We start from the raw sequence: 22,291 nt of genomic DNA, 5'->3' as shown, positions 1-22,291 counted from the left end.
ATTAAATAGCACCTGAAAAACCAATATCATAAAGCATACTTAACTTGATGATCAAGGAATTCATGAAACAAATGACATAGGACAATTTGTTGAGAAAAATGAATCTGATTGTATTAATTCAAATCAAAGAAGAACTTTACAACCTGTGCCTTGATGCTGTACAAGCTCCTCCCAGGGTCCAACAAGAAGTCTCCTCTACTTTGACAAGTTTCACTCTCTTCCCAATGAAGCCAAAAAGGTATGTGATCTCTCCTTTCAAGCTTAACTAGGAAGTCTCAATTCCACCAGCATTTACCCTCAAAAATGTTTAGCTTCTAACCTCCCTAGCAACCAGCGCAATGCCTTAATTTATAGTGCAATGGAGGGAAGTTACTAGGTCCTCCTTCAAAGGGATAGCTCCTCTCATCAAGGGATTAGCTCCTTCTCTTTTGGGATGCATGAACCACCTAAGAGCGACCAATCCACATCAAAATTCCTTCTAGAATCATCTAGAATTAACCCAAAGTGAGTTTTTTAGAATAAACTTGCACCTTTTTGACTTTCACAGGGGTCCGCACCCACTCCTTTAGGGACAAAGCGGGAAGGTCCGCAGTTTTTGTGAACAGGGGGTGCAGGACCGCAGGCAACAGTGAGATAAAGTGCGGAACCCTTGCTTAGGAGGATAGTACAAGTGATGATAGACCCATACTGACTGCAAATAATCATGGTGACGATATTTTTGTGTAACAGATTGCCCCCTAAAGTGCGAAGTCTGTAGTAGATGAGGATTTCATTTATCATTTAGGAAGAGTGAAGTACTTTATCATTTTGATGATCATCTTGTGGAGAGCCTGGTCGGAACCGTAAAAACATTCAATGCAAGATATATATATGAGATCATATCATCGCTGAGGTAGGCATTCCCATTCTCAGATCAAAACTGACTTAGAAAACTAACTATTGCTCTGATATAGGAATGATCTCGTAATACATCACAAGTATAGACTCATGTAGACACAGTATGGACGCAGCCATCCGTTTATGAATAGTCCACAATATAATGAATACAAAATTCCTCGCAGCCTGGATTGCGGAAACTAGATCCAGGGTCTTCATTTCTACTTCCTGAAACAGTACGATTCTATCCATGCAAATGAATGTGTTGAAGTCGAACATGGTAGAAACCACTTGATTACCAGTCAATGATGTAAATTGTTAACAAGTGTGTGAGAAACCACCAGTAATGTCAATGGCTCTCAAAGTACCCAGTACAATCCATGAGATGTGAATAGATGTGTTGATGTCGAACATGTCACAGAATCCTTTGATCGAAGGTCAATGATGCAACCTGTCGCCAAAGGTGAGAAACCTGCCATTGAGGCATGCAGATCCCAAGGTACTGACGATTTCTAGATCATCTTTCTAGATAATGAGCTGAAGTCGATAGAAAGCGATTCATCGTAGGCAAGCCCACAACATGAAATCATAGATCAAGTTGAAGAAATTTAGTTGCAAGGACTGACTCAGGGATGGTCAAGATGGATGACAGATATTTTGCAGATGAATGGCTTAAACAATGTAAACTTTGAAACGGGAACTATAAACTCAAAACGGGAACTCTGGCCCAAAAACCCCAAAAAAACCACAAAACAGTGCTCAAAACGAAAAGTGTGTATACTGGAACGATGTTTTTTTTTTTAGGTGTCAATTTTGCGGCTGTTTTAAAAATGGTAGTGACTACGAAATTTTCCTGCAAAATATAGCTTCAGAACGAAAGTGTTGATACTGGAATAATGATTTTTTTATTTAGGTGTCAATTTTGCGGCTGTTTTAAAAATGGCAGTGACTACGAAATTTTCTACGAAATTTTCCTGCAAAATATAGCTTCAGAATCGACTCGCCGCCGGTCGGGCGGGCCGGGGCGGCCCGGGGGTGCCGCTGCGTGGAATTGGTAATGTGGATCGTCATTTGATGCGTGGATTACCAATTCAGAGGAATATCCATAGATCGCAACTTTTGTTCAGAGGAATATCCGATGCGAAAATGGGTAATGTACACGGAGCGCATGGGATAATCTCAGTTCTGTGCCATTAGAGTGTTTGGCTCTTTCAGGTTTCTTTCAATACCACGATACAAGTTTGTACTTAAAGAAAATTAATTCTCTTGAGCAAGATTATTTCCATCGCAAAAAGTCGATACATCGACCTAGAAATCCCCTTCTGTGTAAAAAGTGTCTCGCAGAAAATGGACACTGTCGACATACATATTACCAAAATGAAACCAAAAATTCAGGCAGTGGGTGTTTCGTGTCCGGCCCGGGCGAGCAAAAAGATTTATGCCAATACAAACTGTTGTTTCCTTCCTGCCCTTAGTAGCCCGCCTATGTCTTGAGCAATGCGTCGTGCGTCTAGTGATGCTCCTAGCAACCCTCGCCTGGTGAATCCTACAGAATACAGCCCGTTTTCGCCCTTCCAACCGTCAGGAAACAACGTCTTGGGCATTCCATCGTCTGAAAAGAAATCGGAATCCTGGAGAAAACATAATTATGTTCATGAGCAACTCAGAAATGCCAACAAAGCTTTAAATATATTGAATTAATTACTCGGTTTATGTAATAGATATTTGTTTACCTTGAGCCAGTTGAGCACATTGCTTCTATACCCAGTGCACAGAATCACAGAGTCAAACTCTAACTTTTGTCCGTCTAGAAATTTAGCACCACATGGCGTGAGGCAGCTTATCGCAGGCAGAACCTGTGCAGTTGCAGAGCATCACGTTATTATGTTAGTCACAGTGACTGAAATCCAACTAGGGATACATACAGAGTTATGGATCAGAGGGGAGGACCAATTTATTGTTAAACTAAATCCCTTGTATAATTTGCAACATATCATAGACAAACAACTACAACTATTTCACATAAATACCAAGCTTGATGATTACCAGCCAAAACCCAAACCATAATGCAACCACAAGTCAAAGGCAAAGATAACTGACAATGTCCAATACAATGATATCAATTCCAAGCATAAAAATGATAATTACAAACCAAAACCAAAAGCATAAAAATGATAATTACAAACCAGATTGCGAGTTAATTGCAGTTGTATTATCTATGGACGGGAGTAAAATGACTACATTTTTCCCAAAGGTATCAATCACTTCTTTCTCCAAAATTCGAGGTTAAAAAAGAGAAATTTCAGAGACAAGAAGAGTCTACTAATTTTCTTGTTTCCATGGATATCGAAGTAAAGAATGAGATTGTGATATCTTGACTTGGCATGTGAAAATTCATGTAGATTGTGACCTGTTGACTTGTCGTGGAAAACTTTAGCATGAAGCTTGCTTGTAATCATTTGAGAGGAGCAACATAATATTTTTTTTCTTTTCGCCATTTACGAATACCTGCAAATTACGAATCCACGTACCAAAGCATGCATTGAAGATCTACTATAAATATGTGTAGAGACTTTTATGTGGAATAAAGAGCGATGGTTGTGTTTGGCATAGTTGTGCATATTAGCTGAAGCTTAACAGAGGATTAAATTGATAGACTACATGGTCGGACAAAGGCACAACTAGGAGCATTGTCGTGTCAGGTCCAATTTGAATGGGATGAAAGAGTCAGACCTATTGTCTGAGAACATGTGCAGCATGAAGACTTGCATTGAAAACATTATCATACAACTGCAATTAACTCGCAATCTGGTTTGTAATTATCATGATAAAATGATAATTCCAAGCATAAAAATGATAATATATCAAAGTAAGATGACAAAGGTGTCGATTCTTCTGATTGAAGAAAGATTTAAAAAAAAAAATCATGATCCAGTGAACATATACCGTATGCATTAATGGCTTCCAAAATGTTCTTTCGTGACTTGACTATTGTCGGATTCTCAATGTCATTTGAAAAATTCTCTCTAATTCATTAAGTAATGGTTCGTGAATTGAATTTAGTCTCATTGCAGAAGACTCCCACTCATTTAGATATGTAGATATGTCGTCGCATACGGAAATAAATAATAAAACGAAATTTCATTATTGTAATATAGTTAGGTCCTCGTCAGATATTTCGTCGTATGCAGAAATGTAAAAATACATAAAATTACAGTATATGAATTTACTTAATGTGATAGAAATGTAAAAATTACAATACGTAAAATTGAATCAATAAAATACAATGAATCGTAAAAGCAGAACTGTTTGGGCAAGTGAAGCTTCAAACGGTTATAGGTTCTCTGTTGCCAAAGGGAAACAAGGCAGTCTGCTTTCTCCAGAATAACACAGGAAACGCCCTGTTCTCTGAGGCAGGCCGCCGTGGCAAGCCCTGGATTACCAATTCCACGCATCAAATGACGATCCACATTACCAATTCCACGCAGCGCCACCCCCGGGCCACCCCGGCCCGCCCGACCGGCGGCGGGTCGATTCCGGGAATCGACCCGCCGCCGGTCGGGCGGGCCGAGGAGGCCCGGGGGTGGCGCTGCGGGGGGCCGGGGCGGCCCGGGGTGGCACTGCGCGCCCGCAGCAGCACCCCCGGGCCGCCCCGCCCCGCCGGTCGGGCGGGGCGGGGCGGCCCGGGGGTGCCGCTGCACTATGTTTCATACACAGTAGCTCTTCACCGCCGACTCAACGAAAACGATCCACTATGTTTCATACACGCAGACACTGTGTTTCTTCTTCCGGCACGAATTCTCAGCGGAATTCCAACTCAACCGGGCGTCAAAAAACTGTGTCCGAGGGCAGGTGATACCCTCCAACTGTGCACACCTCCTACGCCATTGTCAGCGTTTCCCTTGAATGCCCGGATGGACCGTGACGGATTTTCGTTCTAGCATCTCTTCTAAAGTAAACCAAGATCTGTCCTCTTTGGAGGATACAGAAACATAACAAGATATCATAGTATTAAGAAAGATTATCATACTTAGACTCGACAAAAACTTGGCCTGCTTCAGACTCTGCAACTAGGCTAAACTCAGTTCAGGACTTGACCACAAACTTGGCAAATAGAAAAAATAGAAAAATACCATAAATTTTGAGTTTCGTTGAGTTTTGCTTGGCAAGTTTTGTAGAGTTGGCCCAGTTTTGCATAGTTTCATTTTCAGACATATTTCAACCCTAAGAACTTGTTTACGAAAGAGACTTGGCATGACTCGGAGTCCCAGCGGAGTCTCGTAATACTAGTATGAAGATTAAATTCAAAGATAAGAATAAAAATGAATAAGAAGAAAGAGAAAAGTCCGCAAAAGTTGAATAAGTTTGTATTGTAGCAAAAGCTCTAATCAGTTCTCTCTTTAGCAGCATTACTAGACATCTTTCAACTTACTATAGCTTTAGTTCAAGATACATGCCATTCATGTTTTGAAAAACTAGTGTTTCTGTGTCAGAAAGAATAAGGGAACCATAAGTAGTATAATAGTGGAACTTGAAGATAATGAAGTCGTTCCAACAAATTGTTTAATTTCTTACCCTGATTCTGGAGATTATTAACAGGCACGGGAATGACAAACATTACAAACACCACTGTAGTGCTTTGGCCAGTAATATGCCGTCTTCAAGTTTGACTTTCCTTGTAAATGTTAATCTGGGTGACTCCCCACACCATATGCTGTTCTCAACTCTGAACTCCCTTGTAAATACTAAGCAGCACCGAGGATTCAGCATAGCAATCAACATATTTCTTTAAGAAGTCTTTTTCTGACAACGTTACAGAAACAGGAAAACTTCTCGGTTTCTTTGACAAGCTCATTGATTTCAACGCTTCTATTACCCGATACCGAGGAATTAACCGTGTTTCCAAGCTGCAAGACAAAATAACGGGATACTTAACAATGTCACTCAATGGAAGGCTTACCGAGTTGATAAAGTCCATAGTGCGCTTCATGTTTTCCTCTGTGATCCCCATTATACAAGGCATCTGCTTGCACATCGTCTTCACTTGTTCCTCTGAAAACCCAAAACCCTGGAGGTTCTACAATTTACGGACTGTATTATCTCTCCCCATTGAAATAATAAGCTGGAAAACATAGGCAAACATCTTGGAAGCCTTCGTAAGCCCTAAATTTCCTGCCAGTTCAAACGCTTCAGTAATATGTTTCGCTGAAGTTATAAGCAGGCGGGGTTGTTTTGTTAGCAGCTCTGATAAGGCGTTGCCTTGGAATCCGTATTCCCGTAAAAGTGGCACGGAAGTTTTCATGGTGTCATCCAGATTCTTGTTGAAAATCCTTGCATTCGTGGAGATGATTTTCCTTAAATCTTCCTCTCGAAGGAATGTTCGAAACAAGGCAATCTTAGGCTTGAGGTTGCTTTCTGCATTGAGTTGCAGCAGACGCGGATTGGAAAGGAATGCGGTTCGAATCTGAGCTTTACTCAAGCCGCAATCCTTGAACAATTGGACGATATTTTCCAAAGACTCGGTTGATTGCCTGTTAAGTAGATTGTTGCAGTGCCTGAATCCTGTGGTGATGTTGGTCTCTGTTAAGCCACATTCATTTTGAAGAAACTGTGTGATGCTACCCTTCTCTGGAGTTGGTTGAGTGCTGAAAGTGGCAATGTTTGGGTTGGGTTTGGGTTTTAGATTTACACAGTGTGAGGCAAGCGACGCACCAAAAATTGCAACGGAAATGTATTGCCATGACAAGGCTTCCAATCTCGTCAAACCGTTCTGGTACTGTGTATGAAACATAGTGTCGCTGCCGCGCACAGCGCCACCCCCAGGCCGCCCCGCCCCGCCCGACCGGCTGCGGGTCGATTCCCGAAATCGACCCGCCGCCGGTCGGGAGGGGCGGGACGGCCCGGGGTGCCGCTGCCGCGCGCAGCGCCACCCCCGGGCCACCCCGCCCCGCCCGACCGGCGGCGGGTCGAGTCCCGGAATCGACCCGCCGGCGGTCGGGCGGGGCGGGGCGGCCCGGGGGTGGCGCTGCGCGCGCATTGGGCACTTAATTTAGCGCAAGGTATTAGCACACGGTTGATTCAGTCACACGGTCGCCATAACCCTCCGTCATCGTTTGAATTTTGAACAAAAGGATTATATTCTCGCCACTGTAACCATAACTTTAGTCATCTCTTGAATTTTGAAGCAATGAATTTTCTTTTCAAAATATCATATGAATTTTGAAGCCGGTAAATATGCCTTCTGGCTGAAGGCAAAATTTGATGACTTTACTCCCAACTATTACTGTAGTTTGTGGCTAAAACGGTGTTGAACGAGATATTATATTTAAATAATTGTGAAGATCAGTATAATTTTGCAAGTTCTTTGTTTGAACGGAATATTTTATTTAAATATATTCGGAGGTTAGTATAATTCTCAAAATTTATGTTTGAAGGAGATATTATATTTAAGTAAGTTCGGAGGTCAACATAATTTTGAAAATTGTTGTTTGAACGAAATATTACATTTCAGAGGTTAGTATAATTTTGAAAATTCATGTTGTGTAACTTTAATATGATTTTTTTTAAGGATTTGAGTAGGCATAACCGTTATGTATATTTTAGTTTTATATTTAATAAATGATGATGATCAAGTAGACTATTAATGACTATATAATAATTATGATATTATAAGTGGGGAAAAGTAAGGGGCTTAAGAGACTTCTTTATTATTATTATTTTTATCTATCTTATTTTATTATCTTCACTTTTTTCAAGTTATGAACAGGGGAGAAAATCAGTTTCTAGATTTAAACCATTACTCATATATCTTAACAAGGTGTCTCCCGTACATTCTTGGAACAAAAAGACAAGGTGTCTCCCCTCCATTCTTGGAATAAGAAGAAGGATTCAGGGGAAGTTGCTAGGGGGATGCATGAGAGAATTCAAATAGGAGGAAACAAACTAGAAAAAAAGGAATGAAAAGAGAAGTTTAAGAGAAGAGAATGGGATAAAATGAAGTGCAACGAGTATATAGACTAGATCAACTCTTAAAAAAGGTGGATCCATTTTCAACATTGTCCCTCCTAATGTGCGTCTAGAAATAAAACAATTGGATGTGAAGGTGGGAGAATAAAGTATTCATTGTTTGATTCGAAATTACTTGAAGATTTGGGTAGATGTGTTCAATATTGGTAATATGTGACTTTTGCATTGATTTTTAAGTTAATCATTATTTTTTGAAAAAAAAAAGTAGTTATTATTATCTTTTTGACATGAAATTCATAAAAAAAACTATTATTTGACCATTTTTAGTTAATATTTTTGTATAAAAATTGTGATTTTGACATGTTAATTCTAGCAAAAAATTATCAAAACGTTTAGTTTTTTTGTTATATTTATGTTAAAAATGGTTATTTTTTATGTCCATTGTTAAAAAATGTTGTTTTTTAGAAACAATTATTTCATGTGGATTGAAAAATTAATTAAGGATGTCTAAATATGTAGATTATCTAAAATTCAAACTATCGACTTTCTAATTTAAAAACGCAAAACAATAAAAACCCCACTAAAAAAAAAAAAATTAAGATAGAGAACAAGAAAATATGAATACAATGACGACTTCAAAAACTATCAAATTTAGAAAATAATTTTTTCCATTTCACACACTAGAAAATTTAAAGTCAAAAAATAGGTCTTTTAAAAAAAGGGTGTGATGCAGAATACTCACTTTTTAAAATCAGGATGAAAATCACTACCATTCACTACCATTCTAAAACTTAATGCACATGAAAAAAATTAAAGTTCCAAAAACCATGTTCTTAAAAAAACATGTGTATTCTGCATCAACACTTTTGAAAATCGGGTCATTTTTTTGCCACCTCTACAAAACGGGTAACAGTATCAGTTCCCGTTTCAAAGTTTACATTGTTCTTATTGGCAGTGACCTCTTGAACACATAACGACACAACAGATGGTTTGGTGACAATTGACCCAAATTTAATACCCAGAAACCAATTGAAGACTTTCAATGTGGTTTGATCAACTGTTAGGAAAAGGATTTCCCAACCCAGGTGAATAAAAGTGTCGTGTTCAAGAGTGGTTACAAAGTATGACAAACAGGCTCATTTTTCTCTCTTTTCCCCCTCCATTTCTGGCAAGTACCTCTTTATTTTTGACAAGCTTGAGGAGGACAACATTTGCTTGATTATAAGCTCATCCTTCAGATGAGTCCAACTTAGTTTAAATTCAAACCCTAAGAAGGAGTGGTTCGTTCCTGTTTGTAATTGAACAAGTTCTTTACTGTTAAATTTTAACGAGTCCAGTATAGGAGAAACTCGGCGTTTTTCAATTTTAGAGAGTCTAAAAAAACTTAAGAAGACTCCAGGGTTGACCTTTTTCTTAAATTTGTGTCTCCCAAGCCCGAAAAAATATAAAATAATACTTGAGAGAACCGCTTGATCTTTACGACCAAGGAGTACTTTTCGTAATTAGTTCCCCTGATCCGAAAAAGTAAAAAAGCGATCAACGACACGTCGTTTTATAACCAATATCGAATTTGAAACAACAAAAATCCAGCAATCTTTTCATGTTTTTACGGTCAGAAAAGAGTTGTAAGTGGACCGTCTTTTTAGTTTCATTTTAACGAGTTTAAAAAGAAAAACTCGGCAACCTTTTCATGTTTTAGGAGTCAGAAAAGAGCTTAAAGGTGACTCTAAATGTTTTTTCGTTGAAAATGATCGATTTCGCCTGAACAATCCGTTATCCTGAACAAAAACTGCAAACATTACTCATACCTGTTTGAGATGGATAAAAATGCTGCAAAAATTACCTTTCTAAAGTGAAACATAAACAAATTTACAATTCATTTATTCAAAAAACTTATAAAAAGGGCTTTCGTCAATTCATTTTTACCGTTTGAGATTTGGGTGAGAAAATAGTGCTTTTGTTCAGAAACTTCCCATGAAGATTGTGGAAAATCCATCCGTCGGAAGCAAATGTTGTCTTCTCCAGGTAATCCACATCATCCTACTCTTCAAATTCAACCATTTCAATTTGTGTTTTAGGGTTTTAATTCATTTTTTAGAGGGTTTTTAGGCTAGAAACCCGCGCACGGGGGCCTGCAGGCATAACACTGGCAGCCCATGGACCCCGACTTTTTCTCAATGGGGAAAAAGTCAGGGGTCCGCACCTTCCATGAAGGCAAGGTGTGGACCCATGCACTGTCTCTAATAGAGAGGGTGCGGTCCCCGCAACAAGGGTTTTTAACCCAAAAATTCTCAAAATTGACCCAAACGATTTAATTTCTTGCATTCTAATTTGCATTTTTGTTGGATGTAGACTGTATATCATGCTTGATTGGCGAGAATGGGAGCATGAGGACATAGATCTTGCCATGTTAAATCACCAACCTTCAATCGATGCATTGAAGGCATGTGGCTTGTACAAATTCTGGGCCATACCTGGCATGAGGGCCCAGGTGGACTTCTTACAGTGGCTGGTAGATAGGTGGAGCATACAGGACCAGTGCTTCTTCATTGGTGGCCACCAGCTCAAAATTGAGCCGGCGGATATATACTTTTTGACTGGTTTGCCTAAGAGAGGTGAAGACTTGACTCTATTCGAGACTAGGCCAGGTGGCCAGTCTGTCGATAGCCTCCGGCTAGAGTTCTGCAACAGCCAGGCTAGAGACAAAGGGATAGACATTAAAACCATATCTTGTCCTGAACTCATGGTGATTGTGTTTACTGTTACCAGACTTTGCGGGAGTGCCGCACTACATATTGCCACCGGATCCCAGATGCGGATGACAGTTGACTGCTTTCAAGGCACCATCTTCAACTGGTGCGATGCTGTGTTGGCTAATGTAAAAGGCCAACTGACCAGAGCCAAGAACAGACAACTGAAGACCTTTGGTTATGGGGCTTTGGTTGTGAGCTTTGGTCTGGAGAGGGTCCCAATGTTGGTCCCGCAGCACCTTACTGTTGGAGCTGGGCTTCCTCGAGAGCCCAAACTGATGCGATGGGTTGCAGTTATGGCCCGTCATCCGGACGAGTGGACAGAGGTCGTTCGATTCAAACCTGAGTATTTCCATTGGTTGGAAAACCAGGTTTTTGCTATTCAGGACTTCCCTTATGCTGGGGTAGATTTTCGCGGTGACCCAGACATGGCTCTTCCACCAGGAGAGAAATGGGATGACTCAGGTAAAATCATTTTCAATTTTTTTTTTTTTTTTTTTTATGTCGTCCCAAAACTGATAGTAAAAGTTTCAATGTAGATTTGGGTCCACAGTGACCAGCCACTCTCTGGCCTTACGAGAGGAAACAACCAGCTGCAGCGGCGCCAGCCCCACAGGACGAATCAGCAGAGACCTTGGCCAAGTTGGAGAGTCATCTAGAGCGCTTGACAGGGGACATGCCAGAGACCGGCATAGATGACATTCCTCGTCGACTACAGTGCTATGTGATTGGGGTCCCAGGACCTTTTAGGAGGTTCCTTTGTAAGGTGGTCTGTGCAGTGGTTTCTTATCGAGATCATCACCAGTGATAGGATGATCGCCCATTGTAGACACATATGACATTTTTGATTTTTGTACTTATCATTTTTGCCGATCATAAGGTGTTTTTCAACCTATGATCGAGGACGATGTATATTTTGACACACTCCTATATATATCACTATTACCGGCTTATCTTGTAAATCATGTTATGGAATGCTTTTAAATTTACATGTATGATTATTGCAAATCTCTACTTAACATTCGAGAAGCAATTGCATCTACTAATGTATTTAAAGATCTTGGAATATGTTGATATTCAATATAATCAAATTCACGTTCCAAGAGACGCACTCTCAAAAATAATCTCAATAACACTGGATTTCTAATGGCATACACTCTATTAAGTTGTAATACAACGAGTTCAAAGTCTAACCTCACTATCAAACTCTGAATCCCAAATGAAATAGATTCAAATAATAACTCAATCACTGCACTTTACTCGACAATGTTGTTCATTGTTTGACCGAGGCTTACCCCATGCATAGATACCAACTCGTCAGAGGGCAAATAGATAACCCAAGCTGTGGAAGAAATGTTCTGTGTATTACGACAAGCACCATCAGCGAAACCAATGTATGTTTGGAGAGGCATCGACATCTTCAATATCAAGAGTAAAACCAAGATAAGCAGGAATAATGATGAAAAACACTCTCTAAGCTAAGCACACTTTTTAAACTAAAACACACCAGCTAGAAAGAAAACTATCCTAACTAAAAAATCTCCATACCCATTCTTTAAGCATAATACCTCTTCAGGTAAAGACCATTTCTGGGTTATCCTAAAGAGTCCTCGTCAAAGTCTACCAATTCATAGGCCCCTTTTGCTAGCTTTCACTTGACAACATAGGGACCATGCCACATAGGAACGAATTTTCCAGCGCCTAATTTATCATTATCTTGATCGTACAATAAGACTAGATCTCCTTCCGAAAAATTTCAAGGGGTCACATTTCGATCATACTGAGCTTTAATACGTTTTGTGTGAGTTTCGATCGCCAATGTAGCATCATGTCGATTCTCATCTAATTGAGCCAAGTATAACAAACGTTTTTCCTCTTCGAAAGTGGCTAGAAGTAACTCGATGGCCATTCGCGATGACAGGATTTCGCATTCAATGGGTAACACAGCTTCCAGACCATAAACTAGTTGGAAAGGAGTGAACCCTATTGACGTTTTTACTGAGGTTTGATACGCCCAAAGCGCTAAAAATAGCATGTTATGCCAATTTAACCGATGAATCCCAATGATTCGTCGGATCATGATGACTAAAACTTTGTTGATGGATTCAACCAGACCATTAGCTTGTGGATAATAAGGAGTTGAACTATCGTGACATAAACCAAGCTGGCTTGTAAGTTCGGTCATCATAACGTTTCGAAAATGACGCCCGTGATTAGTGATAATCGCTTGTGGAACACCAAACCTAGTAATTATATGATTGAACACGAAAATTGTAACTGTTTTGCCGTCTGCCTCAAATGTAGGCATCGCCTCGGCCCACTTGGTAAAATAATCTACTGCAAGGATGATATACGCATGCCCCCCGGCCGAGTGAGGGTTACATGTAATAAAATCGATACCCCATTTGGCAAAAGGACCAACGACAATTATAGGGTGGAGAGGAGCAGGTGGAGCGCACATCTTTCGATCAAAAATTTGGCAGTTGTGGCATTTTCGGACCGCGTTAATATAATCTTTAAACAAAGACGACCAGAAGTAGCCAGTGCACAATATCTTTTGGGCTGTGGCATACCCAGACATATGATTTCCACACGCTCCAGAGTGACAGTCATTTAGAACCCTTTCAGCTTCCTCGCGAGTTAAACAACGTCGAAAAACAGAGTCCGCCCCACGGCGATAAAGAGTATCTCCAATAATTCTGAATTGTTGGGACTGGAATCGTATCTTTCGATGTTCTGACCTTGAAATTTCTGGCCGAAAGGATTGGGTCTGGAGATAAACGATGATATCCCCATACCACAGATCTAAAGTGCTGATTAGAAACAAGGATTCGTCCACAATGGGCTCCTCCGCCACAGTTTCCGTGTCAGCACGCGGGAAGTCACACATTAACTCCGTAAAAACTAAAGATTTCTTAGACTTAGATTTTTCAAATTCCAAGTCAAACTCCTGTAGGATCATAATCCATTTGGATTACTTGCCCCTTAGCAATTGCTTGGTCAAAATGTAGACCATAGGGTTGCAATCAGAAATTACTGTAGTTTTACGTAGTAAAATGTAGTGATGAAAACGTTGGACAACTTGAATAGCTGCCAATGCCAATTTCTCCACATGTGAGTATTTTAGCTTAGTTGGATTTAAAGTTCGAATAAGGTAATATATCACATGTTCAGTACTAAATTCATCTTCCTGAACTAAGACCATTCCAATGGTGGAATGAGAAGCGGCGAGATACAAGAAGTAGTCCTGGTTGTAGTTGGGAGGATGCAATAACGGTGCATGGGTCAACGCGTGTTTTAGTGCATCAAAAGATTTATGAGCTATCTCATCCCAATAGAATGGAGTATTCTGTTTCAACAACCGGGTAAAACCCTTTGTAACCTCGGCGTAGTTAGGAATGAATCGTCGTAAAAAGTTTGCTTTCCCTTGCAAACTTTGGAGTTGGCGAATACTCGAAGGAGGAGGCAATTTGACAATAGCTTCAACCTTCGAGGGATCGACGCGAATGCCGACTTTCGAAACAACAAACCCCAACAATCGACCCATTTCTATACAGAAAACACACTTGTGCGGATTCAACCTAATCCGATAATGCCTACACCTCATAAAGATTACTCGTAAATGGATGAGATGATCAACTCGATGTAATGAATGAGCAGGAAAATCATCGAGATAGGGTTGCATAATGTGCTTGATGTCATGAAACGCATAAGACATGGCCCTTTGAAAAGTTTCCCCGGCATTCGTGAGCCCAAAGGGTAATTTGTAATAAGCAAATGTCCCCCATGGACAAATGAAAGCCGTTTTTGGTTGATCGGCAGGTAGAATATTGATTTGATTGTATCCGGAAAAACCATCCATGAAGGAGAATATTTTGCTGCCAGCACAATCATCAATGATTTGATCGATATAGGGAGTTGGGTAATTGTCCTTTGGACAGGCTCGATTAATGTCCCTATAATCGATGCATATTCTTATTGTTCCCTGCTTTTTGTTAACTGGAACAATATTCGATACCCAATCCGTTAACGGAATCGGATAAATGAAACCTGCTTTGAGTCATTTTTCAACTTCTGCTTTAATAGCAGCAACTTTTCTTGGGTGAATCTGACGCAAACTTTGCGTGACGGGTTTAGCTTCTGGGTAAGTCTTGATTTCATGAACAACAATTGCGGGGTCAATTCTTGGCATTTCCTCATACGACCAGGAAAACACGTCGTGGAATTCTTGAAATAGGGCCTTATATATTTGAATTTCATCTTCTGTACATGAGGCACCTATATGAATGTTTTCAACAATTCCAGGCTTAACCGAAATGTCAATAGGAATAGTTCAAGAGATGTTTCCCAAATTTAACTCTGAATCAAGATTTTTCATTGGATTCTGAGGTTCCTTGATATATTCAGTCGTAAAAATTGATGAAAAATCATTTTCAAAACGATCATTCTCGGGTAAGAACAAAGATCTGTGATGGAGATCTTCCCATGGTAAATCATCTACACATAGGATTTCACGAATTTGCTCATCAGAGTGAACAATTTCGGAAAACGTTGTTGAATCTGAATTTGATTTGAAAAGTGATTCCTCATGGACCACATTCATTAAGTCAATTTTGTTTGAAGATGGGTCGGTAAACGATTGCACGGCCTCATACGCAATTTCATATGGACTCAAAGGCATAACATCACCAAATGAGTCTATCTCATATTCAGAAGGTACGATCCAAGGATCATCATAAATAATGGTGTCTGACGAAATCATATGAATGGTTGCAAAATAAGACGATGCGTTGATCAGAGGAAAAGGAAAAGTTCCCAGTAAACCAGAATCTTTAACTAGTCCTACTCCAACATCCTTATACGGGATAGTCGTTTTACCGACATGCTGAATGCTTTCAGAAGAGGCTGGGTCGGATGAAAAGTAAGCCAACTGGTCTATTGTTACGATCTTTCCATTATGAGGAAAATTTATAACCCAAAAGGCCGATGAAGTGACAACTGTCATAGCGTAAGACCAACTACGACCCAAGAGAAGGTTGTAATCTAGAGGGGCATCAACCACCTCCACATCTAGATTAACAGTTTTTCCTTCAACCCCTATAGGTAAATCCTGTAGAATGCCAAAAGGATGAAATCCACGGCCATCAAAGGCCTTTAGAATCATCGAGGATTGATTTAGTGAAGGAGAACCAAGCGATCTCCAACACTGTATCGACATAATACACGTTGAGGCTCCCTCATCAATCATAGTCCTATGAATAGGCCTATTTTTTACTATCACTGAGATCTGGAAAGCCATTTGATGAGGTAAGCACGGTGTACTATTTTCTATATCGAAAATTATTAGGTTCGAGTCTTGAATGTCAACAGCTCCTATAGCTGACAAAAGTAATTTACGTTGTGCTGGACATGATTGCAGCACTTCCAAAGCCGACATTGTTGAAGGTGAAATAGTTAAATCCTCAACAAAGTTATAGTTCTGAGCCGCTCTCGCATGTGGATTGAAAGCTAACTTTCGAAGTATACCCTTGGCGGGCAGTTTGATTACTAAGTCTGGATTAGGTTTCTCGATCTGTAGTGGATCGAAACCGGGAGTTGAGGTTGATGGGTTAGAATGAGAAGATTTTGCTTCTTTACCATCAACAAGACTTTTACTACCATAATCATGCGATCGAGTCGCAATCCTAACATGGGAAATCATCAGTATGGGTTCTTCATTGGCATTCGAGGAAGAACCTATCATCTTACTGTCTTGACTTGGAAAAAGATCCTTCAAAATAGTAGGTGTTTGGGAACCTTTGTCAATCTTCGCAACCTCTGCACGATGAGGGCAGTCCCTTGTAAAATCTCTTCGTCACAAATGAGACAAGGATAACGAGGTTTGCGTTTCTCATCATTGGATTCCGCTTTTTCAGGTTTCTCTTTTGAATTTTTGTCTGTTTTGTTTTTCTTCTTCCCTTTCTTCTTACCACCAGATTTTGATTTGGCTGTAGATGACTCTACAACATGAATATCGGCATAAATCTCCGCAGAAGAATCTCCTGTCGGGGAATCTGGCAAGGTTATGATAGGAGAAGAATTCTTGGAAGACTTCTTCTTACTTTTGGTATTAACCGTACCAATCATACCATCAGCGGCATGAGACCCTGAAGGAGCTGCAGCAATTTGATTTTTCTTAGGAAGATCGAGGATTTTCTCATGTAACATACCTGACTGAGTATAAACCAAGTCAAGGCACTGTGCTTGAGCAATTACTTGCTCTTCAGTAACGACTCCGGACTTAGCTACATCCTCAGTGATCTTTGGCAATAAATATTTTACAAGCCATTCAGCTAAGATCTAATCCAGAATAAAAACCTTCACTAAATGTCGTCAACGTCTCCATTCATGAATATGATCTGAAATGTAAGTGGACATCGACTGCTTTAATGAAGTTAGTAATTCCGTGCCATTGTAATATCTGACTGGCAACTGAAAATGAGTTAAAAATGAGGTAGCTAACTAACTAAAGTTGTAAAAAGTGGCTCGCGGTAACTCAATGTACCACTTGGCTGCAAGACCAATTAGAGTGCGTTGGAAAAGCCTTAGATGGATTGAATCATCTAAAATGGAGTTAGACGCACACCAAAGGTGATAAGTCATCACATGGTTCGACGGGTCCTCTCCTGATTTGCCTTCAAACTTAGGAATATCACTAGGCAACTTATTCGGCATTGGCGGCCAAAACGGAAGATAATTAATGGGATCGTTCATTAAGCGCGACAAGTCAGGCAAGTCCAAAGTTGCGATAAACAGTAACTAACGATTAGGATCCCTAAAACCCTGGGTCATGAGACTAGCCCCAGGAGGAGGATATCCAGGATAACTAGGAATAGGAATTGCATTTGGGATATTGTATCCTCCCAGAAAACCAGGATTAACCAGACCATACTGGGGTTGTTGAGGTTGTTGATATGTATACCCACAGTATGGTTGATACTGATAGACTGGCTGCTGCACAGCAAGACTGAATTGGTACTGTCCCTGGTACGGTTGATAAGTAAATTATGGTTGACTTGTGACAACCATACTTGAACCAGGTTGTCCTACAGGCATCTGAACCAAAGTTTGAATAGTGGATCCAGACTGAGGTAAAGATGTCTGAGGAGTAGATACAGGAACAGTAGAAACCGGAGCTGTCGATACTCTAGAAGTAGGTGGGGTAGATTGAATAGATGTTGCAGCAGTTGCAGCAGTCGTTTGAGGCGGAGTACGAGGCGTACTAGGCCCAGGCTGAGAAACTACCGAAGGTACAGAAGTTTGAATAGTAGACTGGACAGGTTGCTGGGGTGAACCAGAAACTAAGGGTTGTCCAGTTTGAGATGACAACTGTACATTCGGTTGCAAGACCTGTTGAGTTTGCGATGGATCCCACACTAAATTCATTCTGGGGTACGAACCCATAACAGGTTAAGAATATTGAGGACCATAACCGGGTTGAGGGTAGGGTTGATAATTCAAAGGTACATTTCTCATTCCTTGAACATATGATTGACCGGGGGGTGGTTGGAAACCTTGGTTCGAGTATTGACCTTGGGGTTGATACCCTTGAGGCACGTACTGATACTGGGGTTGACCTTGAGGTACATATTGATACTGGTGTTGACCTTGAGGTACATATTGAGTCTAGGGTTGACCTTGAGGAACGTACTGTCCTGTAGGTATGTACTGTCCTTGAGGTTGTCCCCAAGCACAAATTGGGTACCTTGAGGTTGCCCCCCAGGTGATAATTGAGGATTTTGAGGCTGCCCCCTAGGCGGTAACTGGCCACCTTGAGGTTGAGGATTAGGAATAGTACCTGACATCATGAAAATATCTTCTACACTCAACGGATTAGTACCATTGTTTCCAGTTAATAATCCTTGTTCAATGGGTTGAGGAGATGCTCCCGCAAAAGTACCAGAAAATGATTGATACCCAGAGGGAACAGAAGGACTGCCATACAAAAAGGATTCTGGTGATTGAGTAAACATGGACGACTGTCTTGACATATTTAATGGAGGATAGTAACCTCTAGGTGTTGGGTGATAAGTAATACGAGGTGGTGAAAAACTTAGCCCTGGGTTTTCCAAAAAATTAGTCAATGAAAGATACCAAGCACTACTCCTAGGTGGACTGTAAAAAATTGATTCACTCTCCCTAAGTTCAATAATAGGTCGATTTTCAGGGATAGGGATGCCTACTTCTTCTTCCGGAGTAGCAAGTTCTTCAATAGCTATAAGTCCAGAAGGAAGATTTTGGGTAATTATTCTTTCTACCCTGGGTGAACCAGGACCAGTAGAAGTTGGAGAGGTAAACCCCGATGTTGGAGTAGCAGCAAATTCACTCTCAAGCTCAGATATTTCAAGTTCCTCACCTATATCACTAGTAGATGAAAAGCTACTAGTAATTTCGGAAACAGACACTGATTGTGGATTATAATCTACTACTAAAGCTTTAAAATCAGGATGTACCACCAAAGAAGACTCTCCTTCTTCAAGTGACCCAACTCTATTGTCTCTAGGAGTTACGAGGGCTCTTAACCCTTCAAGCTGGCTCAGTAAAAACTCAGGAGGTTGGCCCCGAAGTCTACGGGACTTCCTCGGTAATTCAGCCATGATTAAAAAATTTTAACTACTTCACACGCAAACAAAGTAAAATCTCAATGAAAACCACCTAAAGCCTCTAAAGAACCAAACAAATTTGAATCACACGCCTAAAGAATTTAGGAAATCAAAACACACGCAAACAGTAACTTTCCATACTGAAAACACTAGTTGGTGATGAAGCCCAACGTCGCAGAGTTCAATACAGAAATGGCAGTTGGAACAGTTACCCTGGAAACCTGCTTAATGAATAGACTGGCACAAGTTCCTCCACTAAACCGTCTCGAGTGAAGAGAACCCCCCAAAAAATCCAAGTGAGTCTAGCCGACGTCTGCTCCAAGTACAGTGGGATCTTCCCACCACTGTCACCTTAGGAAGAATCCTATAGAATATGGTCACTAAGGTTACCAACGGAAACAAATATACCTGGGGGAACAGTCTACATTCTGATACGCACACAAGGGCAGAGTAACAAGCTCAATCCCCTTGAAGGCTCCTTGACATAATCCAAGGTTTACCAACAAGTGACCCCAGGCTCCTCGACAATGGTTAATCCGAGGTTTACCGTTTTTAATACATGAATATCTAGCGTCATTCCCAATGAGGAAGGATTGATTCCCACACTGGTTCGGACACGATCTCGTGCTTCTCCTTTAAGAGGAGCTTTCCCAGAGCATAAATGCAACAATTGGATTTCTCTCCTACCGCAAGATACAACTACTTGTTTGTTTTACTGTCTTGGAGATTTAATTACTCCCTACTCCAAGACACTAGCCTAAGTTATGTTGGTGTATCAGAGCCCTAGAAATAAAAATATTAGTAGATAGATTTTACTTTAAGCGTTATTTTTATTGGTTTTTGTTTAAGTCAAGAGGTGCGGAGATGAAACTCGTGGTGTGAAGACTCGACTTGAAATCACTAAAAAATGCACTTAAGATGATTAAGCAATCTTTTCCCTTCAATGAACTTCTAGCTAGGAAAGAGTTTGAGAATGCAAATACTTGTAAGCACAAATATTTCTTAGCAAACAAATTAAAAGAAGAGCTTTTTGTCTTTTCCAATGCACTCAAAACGAGACAACTAGTTATTTTCACAAAAATTTCCCTTTTCTTTCAAAACACTCAAACACTACAAAAACAAACTTTTTCCAAAAGAGATTTTTTATTTTTTATAAAACACTCAAAACTACGGAAATGACTAATCTTGAGATCTATAAACTATAAAAACCTATTTGAAGTCAAAGCTTACAATTTTTCAAGGATGTTTTACTTAGCTACAAGAAAACTAAGGACTAATTTGTCTAGAATCACAAATCAGTCAAAAAACAACCATTTCTTTTCTAAAAATGAAATCCAAACTTTTAACAAAAGCTTTTTCGAAGTTTCGTAAAGAGAAAACACAAGGTGGATTCCTCAACAAAGGTAGATCTTGCAAATGGTCAAACTCATAAGAAGGGTGGTAAAAACCAAGGTGATCTGAGGTTTCTACAGCTTCTAAGCTCAGAGCTACTACAAGACCAAAAACAAAACCAAACCCAATAATCAAAACTTCTAGGAATTTCACCTAAAACCCTAACACCAATGGAATTAACCTAAGAAAATCTTCTAACAAGTTATATGCAGGTCTGGGCAGGGGATAATAACATCTAAACAAAAACTAAGCTGACTAACAGAGAAAATCCTAGGTTTTCCAAAATTTTGACAGGGTCCGCAAGTGCACAGTTAACACAGGTGCGGTACCGCTCTGTGCTAAAAGCAAAAGTGCGGATAGGTCCGCACTGTGTCCCAAGCTGAGGGTGCGGTCCTCTCCCAAAGTTAAGAAAAACAAAAAATAATCCTAAATCTACCCAATTCCACACACAACAAGCCAAAAACAGAAACAAAAACACAGTTTCTCAGGTCAAAGTAAAAACAAGGAAAAAATAAAGTCCCCAGTGGAGTCGCCATTTTGTCACACAGAATGAGTCGATCTTGCAGACAAGATAGACCTTCCTAGAATCTAACAATATCTAGTGACAAGAAAGCCAATAAAAAACTATCTTTCTCTAAATATGCATTTATAAACAAAGGCAAACAAGTGTTTAGGCCTACCTTGGGTCCAATGCAAGTTTGTAGAAGCTTCGCTCCTTTGATCCAAATGAGCTCCCTTGTTGCAAATCTGCAAACACAAACAAGCAAACAAATTAAATAGCACCTGAAAAGCCAATATCATAAAGCATACTTAACATGATGATCAAGGAATTCATGAAACAAATGACATAAGACAATTTGTTGAGAAAAATGAATCTGATTGTATTAATTCAAATCAAAGAAGAACTTTACAACCTGTGCCTTGATGCTGTACAAGCTCCTCCCAAGGTCCAACAAGAAGTCTCCTCTACTTTGACAAGTTTCACTCTCTTCCCAATGAATCCAAAAAGGTATGTGATCTCTCAACTAGGAAGTCTCAATTCCACCAGCATTTACCCTCAAAAATGTTCAGCATCTAACCTCCCTAGAAACCAGCCCAATGCCTTAATTTATAGTGCAATGGAGGGAAGTTACTAGGTCCTCCTTCAAAGGGATAAAGCCCTCCTTCAAAGGGATAGCTCCTCTCATCAAGGGATTAGATCCTTCTCTTTTGGGATGCATGAACCACCTAAGAGCAACTAATCCACATCAAAATTCCTTCTAGAATCATCTATAATTAACCCAAAGTGAGTTTTTAGAATAAACTTGCGCCTTTTTGACTTTCACAGGGGTCTGACCCACTCCTTTAGGGACAAAGCGGCAGGTCCGCAGTTTTTGTGAACAGGGGTGCGGGACCGCAGGCAACAGTGAGAGAAAGTGCGAAACCAGAGCTTTGTTGATTTTCAATGCCTTTCTCTCATTTTCAAAGCTTGACTTGAAGAGTATAGTCTGAGACTTGCTTAGGAGGACAGTACAAGTGATGATAGACCCATACTGACTGCAAATAATCATGGTGACGATATTTTTGTGTAACAATATGTTAACAACAAATTCATCAACTTTTGCACTGATAATGGAATTCAAATGCAACATACTGTTCCATATACTCCACAACAAAATGGTGTAG

The 22,291-nt window shown here is 40.1% G+C and overlaps 2 pseudogenes; both read right to left on the bottom strand.

Moving 5' to 3' along the window:
* Positions 1–2,312: 2,312 nt before the first annotated feature.
* Positions 2,313–4,331, bottom strand: LOC149168681 (putative indole-3-pyruvate monooxygenase YUCCA3 pseudogene; annotated as a pseudogene).
* A 1,145-nt stretch (positions 4,332–5,476) lies between these two features.
* LOC149168680 (uncharacterized) lies at positions 5,477–6,667 on the bottom strand (annotated as a pseudogene).
* Between the last annotated feature and the right edge of the window lie 15,624 nt (positions 6,668–22,291).

This window comes from Pinus tabuliformis, chromosome 4_2 (assembly GCF_031772625.1).
Source record: "Pinus tabuliformis cultivar Carrire ecotype Pingquan chromosome 4_2, CPIR1, whole genome shotgun sequence".
Lineage (NCBI taxonomy): Eukaryota > Viridiplantae > Streptophyta > Pinopsida > Pinales > Pinaceae > Pinus > Pinus tabuliformis.
The sequence above is the reverse complement of the archived record's forward strand: the minus strand, read 5'-3'. Positions and strand labels throughout refer to the sequence as shown.